Here is a 22,659-nt window from a genome sequence, read left to right as displayed (position 1 = left end):
GTCTCTTATGGCTTGCCTCCCTCTCTTTTTCTTTTTCTTTTTCCCCTTCCTCTACATTCATCTCTTTTGTTTCTTAAATGCCACCATGTGAGAGAAATCATATGGTATTTGTCTTTCTCTGACTGACTTGCTTCATTTAGAATAATATACTCTAGCTCCACCCACATCATCTTAAATAGCAGGATTTCATTGTGTTTGATGGCTGAGTAATATTCCATTGTCACATATGTCCATTTATTATTAACCAATAATTTGGAGTCAAATCCTGATACGCCTTTAGAATTGGTATGTTTTACAGACACTGGATAAAAGAGAGAAAATAACCAAAGAAAAACCAATGTCTTATATAGACACAAAGACAAAAGCCTTATTATGAAGGAGGAGAAGGAGGAGAATTATATCCATTTGAAAAGTAATGTTATGGCCCCTTTATTTTTCATCCAATATTATAGGAAATGGTTATATTTTGCTTTACTAGTTCAAAAGCAATTTCAAGCATTGTCATGAAGTATTTCCTTAATAACAAACAACAATATCATTAAAAAGTTTATAGAAAGATGCATCTATACCCTTTTCTCTTTTTCTTTTTAATGTTCTAGTTACATTTTATGTTTCTCTGATTTTCATAGTATTATCTCTTTAGCAAAAAAATGTCATAGAACCTTCACTAGAGTCTCCACTAGAGATTAAAAAAATAAAATAGGTGGCAAACTCCTGGAAACAATTTAGTTATAATCCAATTTAGAGACAGAAAAAATGGTGGCATTTTCCATTTCTATGATTTATATATGTATAATTTGCTCATTTCTACAGAAATAACATTTCTAAATTTTGCACTTAGAGAAAATTACCTGGGTTATTTTGAGCCATAATGTGTGCCAAAATTATTCCCACTTTAATATACTACCCTACAAATTTACAAGTTCATTTATCATGTAAATTCTTATAAAATGTAGATGTACTGATCCTGTATGTTGATAAGTCACTGTCCGATACTAACATTTCTAACTTGACTTGCTATGTCAAAGCAAAGTCTCAATTATATGTTTTGCTTTAATTTTAAAACATTCTTTGATGATTCTGAGTGTCTTTTTTTAAATATTTTATTTATTTGTCAGAGAGAGAGTGAGAGCGAGAGAGAGAGAGCATGCACACAGCAGGGAGAGCAGCAGGCAGAGGGAGAAGCAGGCTCCCCGCTGAGCAGGGAGCCCGATGCGGGGCTTGATCCCAGGACACCGAGATCATGACCTGAGCCGAAGGCAGATGCTTAACAACTGAGCCACCCAGGCGCCCCTCTGAATGTCTTTTATTGAGTAATTAATGCAATGAATTTCTGACAAAAACACTTCTGTTTTACTAATTCTAAAGTGGTTTTTAAAGTGAGACACAAATGCCCTTACTGAATCATACCAGAATTTTCAAGAGGGCATGCCTCATTTCAAAAAGAAATTGATTTGTTGTAAGTTGTAAAAAGGCAGGTTTTAGAGCATTTTAGGTGGATTCTTTCTAGTGAGTGGTGATGAAAGTTGAAAACTCTAACAGTATGGGTTTTTAAAAAGTGTCAAACATCTTCCTGGTCGTCTTTCTGGTTACTTTTGGCAAAAGTAACTCATTTCTCAAATCTGGGAAATGTCAAAAACAATGCTAGAAAGAAAGGATTGTTTGAATATGTAGGTATCTATATTGATAATTTGTCCAATTGTTTACTTTCATTATTATTATTATCATAGTCTTAATTACTTAAGTTTTTTTGCTTTAAGGCTTTTCTAATGTCAACAAAAAGTTCGATAGCCAAAACAACTGACAAAGAGGAAGAAAATAAAATAACTATAGGTCAACTTTGAGAATCGACTGTCCTTCAAAGAAACATTGAATTTTATTCAGATATGCGGAAAGCTCCATACTGAGTATCATTTCCTAAGAAGTAAATAATTAATTATATTAAAATATTTACTTTATATTTTTCTTGTTTCTTTAAGGTGACTTTATTGTTCATAGCATCCAATAGTACAGAGATAAATACATGATAAATTAAAAACAAAATCCTAGAGGAAGAAAGAAACAGTAGTGATACATTCCTCCCAAGAAATTTAATGTTTTAAATGTTCTGGAATGAGCAACTTTTATTTTTCTCAGTCCGAACTGTAGAGATGGCCAATTGTTCTCAAAAATATTTGTTTTAGAGAAAGTCCAATATACACATTGTGATTTTAAATTTTTTAGAAATTTTTTTTTCCCTTATGAAACACAAACTAGCAAAGCACTTTTCAAGTCCTTTTTGGCCCTATATTCATTAAGAGACAATTTATATAATTCAAATATGCCTAATTATCACATCCTTACCTGTGTTATCTTCAAGTTCTAGGAGTTCTGCAAAAATTGAAATTCAAAATTCATGACAAACACATGAGGAAGGGAGGAGAGATGGTTCTTACTTTTCTTCACGGGCTTCTCCTCAGACTGGACATGGGCTACACTGCTCTGAGCTGGAGACGATTGTGCTCTTAGTACAACACCACCCGTATGTCACTGCTCGCAGAATGCTATTTTGGGTTCTCTGAGTACAGCCATGAACACTGAGCCTTTTGTGCAAAATATCATAAGGGCACTCTGATGTCCGTTCATAGGCTTGGATTAAAATGCAGACAGCTCCAGCAAATGGTATGAGCCATTTTTTTTTTTTTTTTCCTTTTTCCTAACAACAAGCAAAAGGAAAATACTTATTGCCCTGAGGTGATAAGGAGGGAATTCAACTTCTGTAAGAGGATCTTACAAATGGAAAGGACATGCCCTCTACTTGGGGATTAGCTGATGAAACAAATGATCAATTTAAAACAGGCACAAAAGTTACTAAAAAGAGAAGAGCTTTTCCACTCTGCGTCTATGCCTTCTGGCTGCTGCTTAATTCAGTTTTTCTGCTCAGGAATCAAGTAAAATACAGAAAGAGAGGGCAATGTCTAAATCAAAATCCTTTTCTTCTCCTTGGTTTATCTATTACCTAAATATACTTATTTTATTAAATTTATAATTAGATTCTGTTATATTGTTATTTATTATGAGGTACATAATATTAAGCTATATGCTGATTACTAAAGCTGTTTTTAGTTAAAATTAAATTATGATTGATGTCTAAAAAACTTAGTATTTTTAAGGTTTACATATGCAATTATTGTGAGGAGACAACCACAAATTTCAGAAAGATACAGTTTTGGGACCGTATGCATGTTTGTTGCATTTTATCATAACAAGGGAAGGATAGTAGGAAAGAGATTACAAGTAATGCCAGTGGTAACTAAATTGATTATGTGATGTCTAGTTTATGCTTACTTCATATTTAAATTCATAAAGAACAAACTTCATTAGTTACCATTTGCTAAATAAATGTTAGATACCTCTGTAATATGAGTCAAACCCAAAAATAAATTTTTTTCTTTAAGAATTTTTTAAAAAATTGTGTTAAGGACACTTAATATGAGATCTGCCCTCTTCAATTTTAAAGTACATAACACAGTATTGTAAATGATAGGCAGAATGTTGTACAGCCAATCTCTAGAATTATTTAGCTTTGCATAGTTGAAACTTTATACCCATTGGGCAACTCCCCATATCTCCCTGCCCAGGCCTTGTCAACAACCATCATTCTACTCTCTGCTTCTATGGGTTTGACGACTTTAGATACTTCATATAAGTGGGATCATGCAGTATTTATCCTTCTGTGAATGACTTATATCCTTTGCATAATGTCCTCTAGTTTCATCCGTGTTCTACTGTGTACGTAAGAATCTAACTTTTTACGGGATATTGTCTCCTGTCTCGATACCACAACCACAAAGTTCCACTTTGGGTTGCAACTGTGCTTTTTCAACCTGCATGTAAATGTTCAACACCATGTTCCGGGCTTGTGTTATGGCATAGGGCGCAAGTGCGGGTCAGCATTTGCTATGCTGATTATTGTATCAGAAAAAGGATAATCACAAATGCAAAAGTTACATTGAGACAGGATTAAATTTTCTAAAGAAGGTAGGGTTTGGAACTAATATATTTCAAGTAGAATACCATTATCAGAAATTTGCGATTTCATTAAATGGAAGATATGTTTAAAACACCTATGCAAAGTGAACAACTAGATTTGATTTTAATATAGACACAAAGTACTTTCTTTTCTTTTTTTTTTAATTTATTTTTTGAGAGAGAGAGAGAGAGAGAGAGAGAGAGAGTGAGCATGAGCTGAGAGGAGGGGCAGAAAGAGGATTAGACACAAAGTTCTTTAAATTACTTAAGAAATGCTCCCTGGAGGGTAAGAAGGGATTAACATCAGATTGGCTGGAATCGAGCAGTCTTTATATCTACGCCACAACCAAAAAGGTAGATTGGCCTGGACCGATGGGACTAGTCATCACATAAACTCAGGGATTGCTAGAACTGCATTTTCCTCATATTAGAAAGAAAAGTACATGAAATCTTTCCCATTTTTGGAAAGAGCAAGAAATTGTGAATAGTGAATGGAACATGACTGTATAGGAATGGAGAGTCTCAGAATTAAGTACACCGCTACCCAGATGAGTGTCTAAGCCATTACGTTGGGATTACTGGTGGTCTCCACACCACAGAATAAGCATGAGGGAAGGCGGATAATTCCTGAGACACTCATGTGGTTTCATAGATAGAGAAACATTCTGGTTAACAATTATCAGCTTTTCCATGCAATCTGGGTAGATTCTACAGTTGTTTTCTGCCAGCAGGCTTAGCAACAGAGCCTGGTGTTCCAGATGCTGTTGGCCAGGACTGTATTAAGTTAATCTAAATAAAGATTTGAATTAAAATATTATAATTCGGGGCACCTGGGTGGCTCAGTTGGTTAAGTGACTGCCTTCAGCTCAGGTCATGATCCTGGAGTCCCGGGATCGAGTCCCACATTGGGCTCCCTGCTCAGCAGGGGGTCTGCTTCTCCCTCTGACCCTCTTCCCTCTCATGCTCTCTGTCTCTCATTCTCTCTCTCTCAAATAAATAAAATCTTTAAAAAAATATTATAATTCATCAGTGCTCTAAAGAGCCACTGATTTCTTTCTTTTCTTTTCTTTTTTCCTCCCTCCCTTCCTATTTATTTTTTTCTGATTTTTTTAAATTCTTTTTAAAGATTTTACTTATTTATTTGACAGAGAGAGACACAGCAAGAGGGGGGAACACAAGCAGGGGGAGTGGGAGAGGGAGAAGCGGGCTTCCCACGGAGCAGGGAGCCCAATGCGGGGCTCGATCCCAGGACCCTGGGATCATGAGCTGAGCCGAAGGCAGACGCTTAATGACTGAGCCACCCAGGTGCCCCTTTTTCTGATTTTTTTTAAACCAAATAATTAAGGAATGTAAACCTATTTACTAACTGAAGACTGGACCAGCTAATGAAGTTCAGATCTAACAGTGGACAGAAGATGAAAACCACATGTTATTCAGGTTCTGACTTGTCCCTAGAAGATCAACCTTTAATCAGAAACTTCAGATCTACTTACTTCACAACATACCCTACTCAGGCACCTCCAGTTAGATATGTAGGCTTAGTCCAATCAGCTGTGGCCAGGATGATAGCATATAAGGTCTATGTCTTCATCACCACAATCTTGGAGCATACTACTTCTCAAATTAAATTTTATTCATGAACGGTTTTGGAAAAAAAAGCTCATGATACGTGAAGATAGAAAAATTTGAAAATGTCCAAAAAAAGGCTTACATAGTAAAGACATGTGACACATACATAGAAAGATAAAGTAGACTAAGGATTAGTTGATCTGATGGCTTCACACTATTAGTTATCCAGGTTCATTTTGCTCTCTTTTTGTGCTTAAGAATAAATAATATTTTCCCAAGAGCCCCTAAGATGCTTTGCTTTTGTCTTATTGACTAAAATAATTATTTGTCCCCATTTTATCTGAACAAAGTATGCCAAAGAGAAATGCTGAGAACTATTAAGCCACTCCTGCACTTGGGAGTAAGAACTACCTGGTAGAGAAACAGATTAATTTCCCCAAAGCAGGTTGGAGTAGTTGGCAACCAACGGTATTCACTATAGATATGTGTGTAAAAAGTTGAAAATAAAAAAAATAATTTCTGCTATGTATGATTTATAATGTTATTCTTTTCTAATAGTCTAATTTGCTGTATTGTCTTTCTTGTTTGAAAAGTGCACATAAATCACAATGATAAATAGGAGAAACTAAAATAATGATTAAAACAACAATAAGAAAAAACACTAGCTAATCCATATACTTCAAATAATAACAGATTCTTTTTTGTCAAGCTCAGTAAAACTTGGATCCTGGTAAAGAAACGTTTTATTGAATATGCAACATGTTGTCTTAAAAGATCTATCCTTTAAATTATAGTTGCAGCAGTCCTTAGTTTGATATAATTAAAATTTATCTGTTCATATATAACCATATTTCCTTCTTTTATTTTCTGTTTTGTTACTGTTTTCTTCTGGGAGCAGACCTTGTTTTGGAGCTCTGCATCCAAGGAATAATTTTGTTTGATTAAACTATAACATATACTGCATCATAGAAGAAATTGGCAAATTAATAAATACATAAATAATGAAAGTTCCCATTCCATAAAAAACATATTTAATTGGCAATACATAAACAACTTAAAATACTGGAAATCAGAAGGATAGCCCAGAAATGTAGAATCATCACCCTTGACCCCTAGCTCTAGATCTCTCTATTAGACGATCATCTATCATCTTTACTTTTGCAAGATATTGTGTTAAGGTTATAGCTATACAAAGACAAATAAGACTCTGACCAAACCATTTCCTGAAAATGAAAAGCACAAATAAAGTAAACCAAAATGAAAACCCGACAGAATCACATGGGAAAATAGGAACGTCGACCTTCACTGAATATGTGATGAAATGTGAAATATGTGTTATTTTGTCAAGAGCTGATCATGGAGAATTTTAGAACATAACAGCTTGTTTGCAGACTGGGTTTTACTGTACAACTAGATGTCATTGTATTGCTTAAGTTCCCTGAAATATAATAGTATCTCTAAGACATTTCTGCATTTTATGAAAGATTTTGCATATATCTATGAAAATAAAAATCCTGCTTAAATGATATTTATTTAAATTAGAGGCGCATGGTTAGCTCAGTTGGTTAAGTGGCCAACTCTTGATTTTGGCTCAGGTCATGATCTCAGGGTCCTGGGATCCAGCACAGGCTCTGGATCTGCAGGAATCTGCTTGAGAATTCTCTCTCCCTTTCCCTCTGCCCCTTCCCCTGCTTGCCCTTGCATAAGCGTCCACTGTCCCTGCTCTCTCTCTCTAAATAAATAAATCTTTAAATAATTAATTAATGTAACATTCTCATTGGAAATTAATAATGTTTTAATATTAATTAAACAACAAACTTTCTTCACATCAGAATCTGAAAACTAAGAAGCCCATGTGCCAAGTCTACCCAGCCTTCTGTTTTCATTAAAACAAACAAAAAATCATTTTATTGGAACAGAGCCATTCCCATTTGTTTACAAATTGTTCAAACTATCTGTGGCTTCTTTCATTCTATAATGGCAGAGTTGAGTATTTGCAACAGAGACTCTTGACCTACAAAACCTAAAATATTTACTATGTAGTCATTTACAGGAAAAGTTTACCAACTCCTGCTTTATATTCATGTGATACAGTGACTTCAAATATTTATACTGTAGTTTACTCAAAAATTAAATTACATATACTTGATCAATAAATAAATGTATGTATAAACACACATAAATATATAAAAATCTATACAGAAGAAATCATCTTATTCTATATTATCTTGTCTGTCACTGAGTTAATGAATACAGTGGAATAAAACAGTATTTTTTAATACCTTAACTATATACTATGTAGTTAAAATATATGTATATGTATGTATGTGTGTATATATATATATATTGCAGTGTAGGGTGTCAAGGCATTTTCTTTGAGATATTATCCTCAGAATGGGTCTCTGCATATTCTTCCATAAAACACACTCATCATGTATCTGTTTTCCAGTTTGTATCTTAAGAATGAAGAGAGAATTTAAAGAAAATGTGGAGGCATATAGGTGCAAAATCCTTTTAACAGTAGACTTATTTTTTTAGAGCTGTTTTTGGTTCAAAGCAAAATTGAACATAAAGTAGAGAGAGTTTCCATATTCCTCTGACCCCCACACATGCACAGTCTTTCCCATTATTCATCACCCGCCAGAGTGGTACATGTGTTATAATCAATGAAATTACACTGACACATCATAATCATCCAGAGTCCATAGTTTATATTAGGTTTCACTCTTGGTGTTGTACATTCTGTGGGTTTGGACAAATACACATTGACGTGTATCCACCATTACAGTATCATGTGGAGTAGTTTCACTGCCCCCCAAATCCGCTATGGTCTCCTTTTCATCCCTCCCTCCCTCTTGACCCCTGGCAATCACTGATCTTTTTATGTCTCCATATTTTTCCCTTTTCTCTAATGTCATATAGTTGGAATCATACAGTATGAAGCCTTTTCAATTGGCTTCTTTTACTTACGAATATGGATTTAAGATTCTTCTATGTCTTTTCATGGTTTGATAGCTCATTTCATTTTATCCTTAAATAATATTCCATTGTCTGGATGCACCCCAATTTATCCTTTCACCTTCTAAGGGACCTCTGGGTTGTTTTCAAGTTTTGGCAATTGTGAATGTAGCTGCTGTAAACATACTTGTACAGGTTTTTGTATGGACAGAAATATTTCCTATTTGGTTTTAATTTTTTAAATATCTATTTTAAAGTGCTTTCATTCATACCCTCAACAGCATTTTAACACCTTGCTTTTAATAAACATTTCTGCAAAATTTTCTTAGATTTAATAGAAAAAATAATGGCTTGTACTTTTCAGACATTTCATTTGTTATATTTTGTAGATCTCTATTTTTGATAATAAGAAACCCCAGAACAAATAGTTTTGCAAATAAATGTAGCTGGCCCTTTGTGTGGTTCAGAGCAAAAATATGCTCATGAACTAGAGGGTGTTGTGTCAGGTTCAGAGTGTTCCATTTGCAAAAGATATGGAAAGCTCCAGTTATTCCATTTTTAGTACATTTGGGATAGTTGTACTGTGGTAGAAATACATATATAATCTTACTTAATTCTTACAACATTTCTGCTAGGTAGTTGTTGGCCCTTCTTCACATTTGAGAAACCATGAGCCAGGTCTTGAAAAGTCAGAGATTTTTTATAACAAAGTCTATGTTGTCCTTACTGTAACACAATCTCTCTTTACTGAAGAAAACTTATAATATTTGAATTCTAAAATTTTTATGGGGATAAAGTATTCTATGTACATCATCACAGATCCTATAGTCACTTATCTTTGGACTCATATCTCTTGTCCGATTTTCTGTGGTAAAATGAACAGATGGTGTTGTATGAAATGAATGGTAAATCTCAGAGCATCCCCTTCCAGCAGCAGTAGGTTAAAGGATGCTATGACACTTTCAGGTGACATGGAACTGTCAGGCATCATGATATATGCTGGCTGTTCTTCTTTTTATCCTCATATAAGGCACGAGGAAATTAAAACTCAGAGAATGCCATGCAGTTAGAATGATTTGCAACCAGATTTCAAACTTCTGTCTATCTGATACCAGAAATGATACAGTTTCTACTCCATCACACTGTCTTATATTTATGAGTGAAAGTGAATAGACAAAATTTATTCATTGAAAGAATGTTTATTGAGTGTTACTATGTATGATGCACTGCGCTCTAAGTAGGTACAAACAAACAAACCAAAATACTCTTGTCTGGCCATTCCCCACAAGGATCATTTCATCAACAGACACATGAAAAGATGCTCAACACCACTGATCATCAGGGAAGCACAAATCAACACTACAATAGACATCACCTCACACCTGTCAGGATGGCGAAAATCAACAACACAAGAAACAACAGGTGTTGGCGAGAATGTGGATAAAAAGGAACACTCCCCCACTGTTGGTGGGAATGCAAACTGGTGCAGCCACTCTGGAAAACAGTATGGAGGTTCCTCAAAAAGTTAAAAATAGCACTACCCCATGATCTACTAATTGCACTACTGGGTAACCAAAGAATACAAAAACACTAATTCAAATGGATGTGTGCACCCTTTATTTACAATAACTAAATTATGGAAGCAGCCCGAGTGTCCATCAATTGATGAATGGATAAAGATGTAATACACACACACACACACACACACACAATGGGATATTATTCATCCATAAAAGGAATTAAATCTTGCTATTTGCAATGACATGGATGGAGCTAGAAAGTATAATGCTAAATGAAATAAGTCAGTCAGCAAGACAGATACCATATAATTTCACTTCATATGTGGACTTTAAGAAACACAACAGATGAGCAAAGGGGGGGAAAGTGCAAGTGACAAATCAAGAAACAGATTCTTTTTATGTAAGTTTTTGTTCTAATTCCAGTAAGTTAACATACAGTGTTATTTAGTTTCAGGTGTACAATATAGTGATCCAAAGGTTCCATACATCAGACTCTTAATTATAGAGAACAAACTGATGGTTACTGAAGGGCAGAGGGCTAGGGGCATCGATTAAATAGATGATGGGAATTAAGGAGGGCACTTGTGATAAGCACTGGGAGATGTATGGAATGGCTGGATAACTATATTGTATATCTGAAACTAATAAAACATTGTATGTTAAAATTATTTAAAAAAAGATTCATGGCATCTATCAGTCAAAAGGTGCTGCATTTCTTATACTCTGATAAGTGCTGTGATAGATTTATCATAGAATAGTACAAAAGCAACAAAGATATGGCTTAATCTACTAATATATATACTTTTTTCAGATAGAGTATGGAGGCAGTCAGGAAAGCTTTCCAAAAGAGATAGTGCTCATGTTGAGCTTGATGAACAAGTAGGTCTATTTATATCAAGAATAGTAACCATATGTGAAGTACCATGACAAAGAATAATATCTTAGTGGAATGTCTAAAAAATGGGCATACTTGGATTTTAAGGTGAATGTTGAGAAATGTTATGAGTTAAGCATGAAAATATATGCAGAGGAAGAACATGGAGTTGTTTGACTTAGCTCTAAATATGTTAAAGTCTTTTGGGAAAGGATAATTTGACTAGATCTGAATTTTAGGAAAGTGATTTTGGCAACAGTAAAAGGGAATGATGTTCAAGAGTGAGGGCAGGATACCCATTTATGAGACTACTGTAGTGAGTCTCACCCAAAATGGATAAAACATAAAGACATGTTCTAAGTCAGTAGTAAAAGAGATGAAAATGACTTGTGAAGGTATTTATCATTTATGCACTTGGAGATTTGCCAATTGCAGGTAAGTAAGAGGAAGAGGACTGTTTTCCCACAGGTTTCTAGATTGGCCAATTGTGAGAAGAGTGCCGAAAACAAATTAAATGAAGTAGGACAGTTGGGGGTAATACATTTTGGGTATGGCAAGAGACTAAAACAGAAGGGACAGGAAAAGAAGGGAATGGTGTTTCAGGGAAGAGATGTCACTGAATTTATAATAAATATGGGAATAACTGAAAATATAACACCACGGAATATCCCCACCTGAGAACATGGTACAAGTCTCAATTTATTTGGATTTCTTTAATTTATCTCAGCAGTGTTTTGTAAATCAGTCTTGAATATATTTTGTTAAATCTGTCTATACTGGTTACATAGTTCTGACATTGGATCTGGTAGCATTTTTTGTAGATGTATTAAATTTCCTACATAAATGGTTAATTTGTGAATGAATTTGTACTTTTTCCTTTCAAATCTTTGAATACTGTATTTCTTTTCATGCCTTATTGCACTGGGTCAGACAGCCAGTGTATTGTAGAATGCAAATTCTGAGAGTGGACATTCTTGTCATATTGTAGTCTAAGGGGAAAATAGTGAGTTTTTCATGATTAAGCTGTAAATATACCCTTTAATTCCTAACGTGCTGAGAGTTTTTACCATAATGGATGGCATAATTTGCCGCATGCTTTTTCTGCACCCATTCAAATTATCAAATATTTAACCTACTTTATTGTTTTGATATGATGAGCTACACTGATTAATTTTCCAATATAAAACAAAATTTGCAGACCTAGGACATATCCCACTTGTTAATTATGGAGTAAGATTTTATTTTTATACTGAGAGATTTGATTTGGTAACATTTTGTTAAGGATTTTATCTATGATAATGTCATGTAGTTTTCTTGTGGGTTTTTTTTTTTTTTTCATGTTTTGCTGTCAGAGTAATATTGATCTCAAAAAAAGGAGTTGCTGGGGCACCTGGGTGGCTCAGTCTTTAAGCGTCTGCCTTCGGCTCAGGTCATGATCCCAGGGTCCTGGGATCGAGCCCCACATCGGGATCCCTGCTCCGCGGGAAGCCTGCTTCTCCCTCTCACACTCCCCCTGCTTGTGTTCCTGCTCTCGCTATCTCTCTCTCTGTCAAATAAATACATAAAATCTTTAAAAAAAAAAAAAAAGGAGTTGCCAATTGACTATTCCTTCTCTAGTTCATGAAAGACCTTGTGCAAACTTGATACAATTTATTCCTAAATGTTTGATAAAAATCACCAATCATTTGGTGACTACATAAGTGCGAAGTTTTTTTGTGGGTAAATTTTTATTTAAGGGTGGATATAAGGCTATAAACATTTTCTATTAACTTTGAATCCAGATTGAATAATTTGTGTACTTTGAGGAATCCATCAAGGTTTTTTCTGTAAGTCGCCAAGTTTATTGGCATTCAGTTTTTCATGATACACTCATTATCTATTTACTATTTATAGAATCTTTAAGGACACATCTTCTCCAATGTAATATAAATTATATAAATTATTTTCTCTTTCTCTCATCATAAATAGAAGTTTATCAATATAACCAATATTATAAAAAAGCTTTTGTTTCTATTGATTTTCCCTATTGTTCCTATTTTATTGGTTTTCATTCTTATCTTTATTTAGCATTTTATTTTGAGAGAGCGAGAGAGCGCGAGCATGCACGAGCGGGGTGGAGGGGCAGAGGGAGAGGGAAAGAGAGAATTTTTTTTTTTTTTAATTTTTACTTATTTATTTGACAGAGAGAGACACAGCGAAAGAGGGAACACAAGCAGGGGGAGTGGGGGAGGGAGAAGCAGACTCCCCACTGAGCAGGGAGCCTGATGCGGGACTCGATCCTAGGACCCTGGGATCATGACCTGAGCTGAAGGCAGACCGAGAGAGAGAATCTTAAGCAGGTTCCACGCTTAGTGGGGAACCTGCCATGGCGCTCAATCTCATAACCCTAAGATGATAACCTGAGCCGAAATCAAGAATTGGGACACTTAACTAACTGAGCCACCCAGGCACCCTGATTTTCATTCTTATCTTTATTGTTCTATTGTCTATTTACTTTGGGTTTGGTTTGCCATTTCTTGAAGAGCGTTTCTTTTTCTTTCTTTCTTTCTTTCTTTTTTATTTGAGTGGGAGAGAGAGGAAGAAGAGAGGGAATCTTAAGCAGGCTCCATGCCCAGTGGGGAGCCTGAGGCAGGTCTTAATCTCACAACCCTGAGATCATGACCTGAGCTGAAATCAGGAGTTGGAAGTTTAACTGACTCAGAAACCCAGGAGCCCCTTGAGAGGTTTCATAAATAGGTCACTTTAAAATATAAAAGCATAATATAGCATTAAATGTTCATATTGAAAAGAATGAAGGTCTAAAATTAATGGTGTAAGTGACCTATTATATATTATATATTATAGTCACTTATTTTTGGATTCACATCTCTTATTCGATTTTCTATATACTTATTCTAATTTTAGAATTACTAGTTGTTATTTGCAGGAGTTTTTGCCCAACCATTTAATCTTGGATTAAATTACTAGGAGCCTGGCACTTGAGATTTGCCTGTATTTATATACTAACACTAAATGATATGAGCTTATAGACAGGGAGGATATAAATTAATATTTATTTTACCTCAACTGCTCTTATGTGTTTCTTCCATGTAATTATTTTAATTAATCATCATAACGTCCCCATTAGGTAGACATTTTTCCCACGTTAGGGTTGAGTAGACTGCAGGTCAAGTCACTTCTTCAAAGTTAAACAGAGAATAAATGATAGAATCAGAATTCAAGCAGCACGATACCAGAACTGGTAATCAAAATCTTTGGAGATTCTGTAAGGGTGACTAAGGAGTTAGAAATGCACATGTGTAGGCAAGAGTGAACAGGACAGACATAGCTGGTTTGCTTTCAAATGACTCCTAAGGAACTTATCAGATAGAAGATAAATCTGTATATAGATACTAGTAACATATGTAAATTGTGGAATAATCAAAACAATGATAATAAACACCTTTTAAGTATCATTTACATACATCTAAAAATAATTTTGTTGCTTTAAACACAGACTCCCTCTTATGTATCTATGATTTGAGCTAAGCTATTGCATACAGTTTTTCAGATTGTTTAATAAACATTTTGGGGGGCATTCTCACACTAACATTCTCTGGGGGTGTGTATTGTGAGGACTCTGTACAGTAATGTCCTGTCAAATCCCAATGCCAGCCCTTATTATAAATATCAAAACATGATTTGGATTGTGTTTTTAGCACTTTCCTCGAAAAAACACATCAAATGTACTTATTTTGAAAGATTGGATTATGTACCAAGCCAAAAGCAGAAAAGAAAGAAGAGTAGATGAAGACATCACAGTAGAGTATGTAAAATATTTCCAAGGAGACTCAAAACCACAGTCCCCCTTTTTTTAGGCCTACAGATTTAAAGACCTGGACAGATGGCTCAGGGTGGACACTGTGTGACAGTGTCCAAGCAGGGATAGCTCTTCAACTCATGAAATTTTCTTTTCCCTTCCTCAGAAACAATGATTTTATTAAAATAATAAAATACCATTCACCAAATGTTCACAATTGCTCATTTATTGCTCTCTGCTTTGCCCTGACCAAACTTCAGTTGGACTTCTCTCCTACCTAGGTATCCCTGACCCTCCTTGCTTCTAAGCCTAAAAAGTGGATCATACAACCTTATCAGTTGTTCCTTACAATCGAATGACCACAGCAAGATGCTTTTCATGTCACACCCCACAGGTCACTACCCCTTGGCTGGCAAACTTTCCCAGAAAAATATCTGTGAATCTTCGCTTATCCCTTCTTACTTTTTTTTTTTTTCCTCTTTTAAAGGCCTTTTTCTTTTTTATTTTGAGACACTGGCAAATTTCTGAAATCAGAGCATGCTCTCTACTACTATAATCCTACTTCTTAATAAAGTCTCCCCTAATCTAAGTCTGGATTTGTTTTAAAATTTGACAATATAAATCCTACTTCTATCCTATCTGGCATAAGAGTATGAACATACCATCTGGCCCAAGCCCTGTCTAATTATCAGATGCCACTGGTTCTCTTTCTAATTTCCTTTTTGAGCAGTTCCTTAGATTTTAATATAATCTCCCTCATCTAAAAAAAAAAAAATTCTTTTTTTTTTTTTTTTAAATAAACTCATTCACTTTTGTATTAGTCCTCCCTGGAGCATTTGTGTTTTTAAATTTTACTAGAAAAGTAGGACTCTAGAAGTGGAGAGGATACACTGACACAAGAAAGTATTCTGTTATTCCAAATATTGCAAAGGATAACATACTACCATGATTAATTGTAAATACTGGTAAAAAGAATGAAAACAAAACAAAATGAAACATCCTAAAAGTTGAACTAAATAAAACTGAGTGGAGGAGGGACAGAAAGCAATGTTCTTTCCTAATTAACATGGAAAGTAAAAAAGACACTATTCTTATAAATAGAAAAAGAGTAAAACCCTAAATAAGGAAGAAACAGTCCTCTGTTTCAGAATTTCTTCTAACTCACATTAAGAAAGCAAACAAAATTTTAGGGCAGTGAAAAAACTGTATGATACTCCAATGACAGATACACGTCATTATACATTTGTCTTAACTCGTAGAATATACAACACCAAAAGTGAGTTCTACTATAAGCTGTGGATATTGGGTAATCATGATGTTATCAACGCAGGTTCATCTGTTGTAACAAATGTAACACTCTGGTGGGGGATGCTGATAAGGCAGGAGCCTTGCATGTATAAAGACAAAGGTTATGTGGGAAATCTCTGTACCTTCCTCCCAATTTTGCTGTGAAACTAAAACTGCTCTAAAAAACACTCTTTAAAAAAAAGAGCAAGAAATACTCAATATCACCGACCAAACCAAAACACTGCAATTTTATCAAGTCATATTCAGAAATGTTGATGGATGTTAAGAAAAATATCACTATTATTGTTCCACTGGCTCTGTCCTAATGAAAGGCAAGGCTTCTGGAACTTTTATTTTTACATTTCATGAAGTTTTGTGTTGGGGGAAAAATGGAAATCATTCAGCCCTTTGGCTTCTGTATTTTTCATATGCTATCATACTATCAAAGAATGATAGTGTATTAGTGATTGAGACAGAAATGAAAGATGTCATGACAACAACAAAAAAAGTATTCTAAGTATATTTTGAATTAAAATGTAAAAATAAGGGACCTTATGCTAACGTAAGACTTTTCAATATGGCAATAGAAAATGTTAATATTTATAATGTTTTTCTCTGCCCAAAGCATGCTTCCTGTGAATTGATTTGTTCATTTAACAATTTATATGATCAACCTTATATTTGTTTTTATGATGGATTGAGGACATATGGAGAAATTATGTTTATTTACCTCAAGTTATATTTTTAAGTTCTTGCATTATTCACACCTAATACAATTTTGCAAGACTAATATAGAAAGAAACAACAACAACAACAAGAAACATAATTAAATATTCTCTTGTAAAGCATAAAGGAAACTCTTATGGATATGTATGTTAACCTCTCAATACTTTTTTTTCGTAGTGGAGCTAGATTTTATATGTTGGAATGACTAGCCTGGGATATTATTCATCTGGGATAATAATAATAGAAGGGATAATAGAAGCTTTCCTTCAAGGTATCAGAGGGTTCTCTTTAGGACATCCCATAGTATCCAAGTAACTCTCACCAATTCTGACTAGCTTATAAATGTTATAGAATTTCCTATTTACTAGAACACAGTTGAGACAATCATGGGAAACAGGAGTGAAATGGATTTCAGGAGTTAATCAACTAAGTAATTTAATGTAAACATCCAAATATACCAAAACTAGAGGTTCTATTTTTTCTTTTTTATTGTTATGTTAATCACCACGCATTACATCATTAGTTTTTGATGTAGTGTTCCATGATTCATTGTTTGCGTGTAACACCCAGTGCTCCATTCAGTACGTGCCCTCTTTAATACCCATCACCAGGCTAACCCATCCCCCCACCCGGAGGTTCTATTTTATAACAGCAGACAGTTAGTTCCATATGAAAGCCATGGATTTTATTTCCACTGTAGGGAGAACATATATGTATGGATCAGAAACATTTTTTTTTGCACTGGTAGTAAACATTAATATTTAGGCATTGGTTTTCATATTATTTGCCACCTCTTCCATGCCTAGTGGCTTGTAAATAATTTTTACTAATAAATACTGTTCTTTCGCTGAGACTTGTGAAAAGTTTCTACATATATACTTTGGCGTTAGCTGCAGTTCCATCTAAGCACATCATATTCTCCTTCCCACCATAGCTAGCAACTAAGGTATGCAGACATGGCTTCATGAGCATGTGATCTGTGCAGTCCCATAAGGGCCTTTTCTTAGAAAGACCCCAAATTCAGTACAATGTTCTGCTGTAGCCATCTTTAAATTATCAATAACCTTTGAATAAGAAGATCTATATTTTCATTTTTCACTAGGTCCCACAAGTTGTGTAATTCATCCTGAGAGTATAAGATTATTTTTACCAACCATAATTCTGATATCTTCACTCTCTTGCTCAAACATTCTCAATACCATCCTAATCGTGTTTAGAAAACCCAAAGCATACTCTGGGATTCAATACTACACTTGCAACTTCTACACATATCTGCTTACAATTGCCTAATTGAATCCTGGAAGCTTCAATACAAGATTCATGTTTTCCAATGTACTGTTTTTATTTATACTGTTACCTGTCTACATTGCCTTTTACCCCATTTCTATTGTCCAAATCTGTCAAACACACTCCTAAATGACATGTTCTCCATCTATTCTTATCTGAGTCCTATCTTCAAGAGCAATCTCCCTGCTCTCAATTTGCCAACATTGTTTCTACACAGAATTGTTGCACTTCAATTTCTTCACTGCATTAGAATATCTATTGGTAATTGTATTTAATACTAGGCTCTTTTGAATGTAGGGGGATTTATTTTGTGATCTCACACAGCTCTCCTAAGCAGCTCTTCTCCAAGCACTGACTCAAGAATCCAAGTTGCTTCCATCTTGCATCTCTGCTTCCTGGAAATTTTTAAATAACTTAAGTGTATAGCAGAAGAGGAACAGAAAATCTATGGTTTTGCAGCATATTTTTGAAGGTCAAGGCCTGGAAGTGGCATGGCTCCTATCACTTTCACACATGAATTCATCATTAAGTACTTGGTCTCTTGGTCCCAGCATAACTGGAGAGGTTGAGAAACATAGCCTCACTGTATTCCTAGGAAGAGGAAATGATGTGGTTGACTCACAGCACATTAACCTCTGCCAAACTTGAACATAAAGAATATATCCAATTTACTTTCTTTCCATCTCATATTATCTTAGCCACATTTTTGGATTGTAGGACTTAAGCCAGTATTTGTTGCCTGGATGATTCAATGAATTTAGAGAGCTAATTTCCCTGAAGAGTCCTGAAAATCTTATCATTTATGTTCACTTAGCCAAACTCAACAATATAGTTTGTGATGCTTAGGAGAACTAGCAAAGAATACTGAGGGGAAGGGTCCAGTGGGTTTTTAAAGAAATTATAAAAAGAGTGGGGTCTTGAGTATAAAATGAATAACAAAACAGTGTGTCACATGCTATTTACAGACTATGTGTATCAGAAGCATTCTTGATGATGTTGAGAGATAGTTCCATGGAATAGTGGGGCTGAAGGCCCAACCGAATTGAATAAAAAAAGAGTAAACACAAATCCATTTCTGAGGAATTTTGCTTACAGAGTAAAGAAATTGTTGGAGCCTGAAGGGAATGGGAAGCAAAAGGAGTGTGCCCATCAACTGAGATGAGTGAAAGAACAGAATGGACTGGACTGAGGGTGAGGCTCCTCTTAGTTTTTGGCATCAGTAAAATATATTTAAAATGGAAATGTTTGACATTCACTATATGTTAAATCACTGAGTGCCACTTACTGACAGATTAAGAAGGATATCCACTATATTGTACGGCCTTCTTTTAAAAATATGCTCTACATCCAGGAATGTGGCTTCTGAGTTTAAGAGAAACATATATACCAAGGTTCAGTATCTTCTTCATTGTTGTCATTTAACCTGGTTCTGACTTAGCGTGTCTGAGTTATATTGCTGAAGGGTAGGCAGATACCAGCCCCTTGGAGTTTGAGATCTCTCTAACAAGATCACGCCCTCAGTCCTGAACTTCCTGTATTGTGTAGTCACATGGAAGTTCCCTATTAACATGGAGTGCATTATAGAAGTGAAATCTCTCCATAACAGGGCCATGATGTGTGCAGTCCACCTGTGTCTAGCCTACACCCACCCTCTGTTCTTCTTTTCTTCTAAGTTCATAATGTCATTAATAGTGAGAAACCATGTAAGTTATTTTACCCATCTTCAATATTTTCAGGACTCTGAAAAATGAGATGTTGTTCTTGAGCAAAAAGTGTTCTTCCATGTTGCCTGATTCCTGCCACTCTTCTATACATCAGTTTGTGTGTCATGCCTCAAATGGCAGAGTTCATATAAAATCAGCCACGACATGATGCCTTGTCACTCAATGCCCAAATCAACTATGTTGACTGTATTAACAACACCCAAATTAGCAGTGATGGAGAATAACATGCATTGGCCAGATGAGGCCTTCCCTTTTTCAGATTGTGTTTTATAGGGTTCTGTGAATTTCTCAAAGGACAAAAGTGTCCTTGTTTTTCCATTTCTATTTACCACTGCAAACAACACCCACCAGGGACAGTAGGAGAAAATAACTCTTTTAACTACTAACTTCTATTCATTCTCTTCTGGTACACTGAACACAGGAAGTGGGATAAATGAAATATTACCCCTGTCTTCCAGTGATTTTGCTGCATAAAAAAACCCACCCAAACTCAGTTAAAGAAAACTACAATTTTTTTGAAGAGTAAAAGGCAAAATCTGCATAATCTCTACTACCCTAGCAAGTTTCCAAATTTCTTTGTTTACTTCTAGTTTCTGACCATATGAATTGTATCTTTACCTAGCTGCAATCCAAGTTTAAATAGCGTTTTCTAACCTAATAACATATCCTAAATATTTCCCTATGCTACTACACAGGCTTCTCAGTGATAACTTTGAATGCCTCTAGAGCATTGTATGAAGTACATGCCCCTTAAGTTCCCAAGCTTTCCTCTTTGGTCGGGTCTTTGTATTATTTTCAACTGTCTGTAGTCATAATTATTCTATTCATGCACTTAACAAATATTTACCAAACCACTATCATAGTAAAGATTTAAGACTGCAGCACCATTCTGGTAAAGTTTTGTTTGAACTCATGGGAGGTCTCTGACTCAGAACAGCCTGCAAACAGAGCCTCGCAGAAATGGGTCTGTGCTAGGAGCTTTGTCTTGGTCAATCACTGGCTGGGAGCAGCCTCACAGAATCATGAACTTGACACCAATATGGTGGTGGATCCACAGTCCAGAGGGTCTTAGTGGCGGCTGTCAGTCAACTGTGTTCTGCACAGCAGAAAATCATATGGGGGATTTTCATGACCACCACAATGACCATACTTATAGTTTGCAGAAAGCCCTTTATTCCCCCCCATCAAAAATATGTAGACTCATAAATTAAATATTAAATATCAAATACTATTTCTGGTAGATATTTGTAAAATCAAGTCATTTACTCGATCACTATATGACTTATGATTTGAGTAGCATGGCCTAAAAAAGGGAAACCAGAATATATTCTCATCATTGTCTGTCTTACACATTATCTTCACCCTACAGCTCCATCAGGAGAGTGGGACTTCCCTCCATCATTGTCTCTGTTCTCTGCTACTACAGATCATCACGTCCCATTCAAAACTCTAGTGCATCAACTGGGTTGACATACTTTTTCTGCTGAGGCATGAGGGGGATGAGCAGTAAAGACTGTTTGCTGTTAAGCCTGATTTAAGACTAAAATAAAAGATGCATAAGCTATTAAAATGTCTTTACCTAAAGGGAAATTTTACTATGTAATTAAAATTTTGGGAATGATAAAGAATCTAAAAATCTTAGAATTTTCTTTGAATCTCAGGAAGATGAGCACATAGATTTTCCTAAATAGGCCATCTTATGCTTCTTCCACTTCTGATCCAGCTCTTTTATTTTCAAGATTTTTTGCCTGCACTGCAATTGTATATTTATTGTAATTTTGTTTGATAGCAAGTATTGTCAAAAGCACTCACTCTAAAGTCAATGGTACTTTTAATAGCTTAACCTGCACTTCATATTAAAATGATTACAGTGCATTTCACAAAGGTACACAAACCAAAGTTTCTGCATATGAGAACGAATGTCTTAATTCATTAGTTTTGATGTTTACACTTAAACTGTACACTAAATAAGAGGCACTTGACTTAGTTGAATATTGTATATTCAATAAAGTATCCAAAATATGAAAGCCTATAAGACGTGATAAAGGCAGTTCCGTGTAACAAGCAATAACACTACTTTTTATAAGACTGGCAGTGAGCCATGTGAGCCTTCATACAGAGAAACATCACAGGGTAATCCAACATAATGCACTCTGAGGCTTTTTAACATTCTGGGTTTGCTTTTAAGTATGCCTACATTGACATTATATTTAATGTCAATATTCAAGATCAAAATAAAAATTATTCTCCACAAAATTATTTCAAAGGTGTGGAGGAAAAAATACACACTGTAGCACATTTCTCTTCATGTTCAAATAAAATTGATATTTAGTCTATGCCAAAAAATGAAATCTGGGATATAATTACATTCATGGGAGTGAATTTATGTAATGCTACTGAATCGTAACCTCATTCACATGTTACCGTAATATACTAAATCAAAGGGCAGTTGAAGAGTTTTTAATGTTAAATATCTGGTCAATTTAAATATTACTTGGTATATGCTTTTATTGGAGAAATATATAAAATTGTTTTAATTAAAAAGCTGACCGTCTCTTGATAAAGTAAATTTAGCTTCACTGCTCGTAACTGTTTTGATCTGTCTTACTAAATTTTTGTTTTCACTATATATTATAAATAATAGGTTCAGTTCCTAGGAAGCAACCTAACTTGTAGAGATTGATTTATGTCCAAGCACTTACTTTTTTCCATTTCAATACATCTAGAAAATCCCAAGAAGAACATTTTCATGTTAAGAAAATCTGTAGCAGGGCGCCTGGGTGGCTCAGTTGGTTAAGCGACTGCCTTCGGCTCAGGTCATGATCCTGGAGTCCCGGGATCGAGTCCCACATCAGGCTCCCTGCTCAGCAGGGAGTCTGCTTCTCCCTCTGCCCCTCCCCCCTC

The 22,659-nt window shown here is 35.1% G+C and overlaps 1 protein-coding gene across 3 annotated transcripts in view; it reads right to left on the bottom strand.

The window, feature by feature from the left end:
* Window positions 1-22,659, bottom strand: part of CDH19 (cadherin 19) — a 241,456-nt gene that overhangs the window by 102,416 nt on the left and 116,381 nt on the right. The window contains exon 1 of one of the 3 annotated variants that reach the window (XM_045886578.3): window positions 2,344-2,753. The exons of 1 other annotated variant lie outside the window; for it this stretch is intronic. The gene's annotated coding sequence lies outside the window, so the exon portion shown is untranslated. Of the gene's footprint in view, window positions 1-2,343; window positions 2,754-22,659 lie in introns of those variants that run through there. One more of the 3 variants, XM_045886581.3, reaches the window with a different exon arrangement.

This window comes from Mirounga angustirostris, unplaced genomic scaffold (genome assembly GCF_029215605.1).
Source record: "Mirounga angustirostris isolate CCGP_5_RB_7025 unplaced genomic scaffold, mMirAng1.0.hap1 SCAF_14, whole genome shotgun sequence".
NCBI lineage: Eukaryota > Metazoa > Chordata > Mammalia > Carnivora > Phocidae > Mirounga > Mirounga angustirostris.
This window is presented reverse-complemented; position numbering and strand designations above follow the sequence as displayed.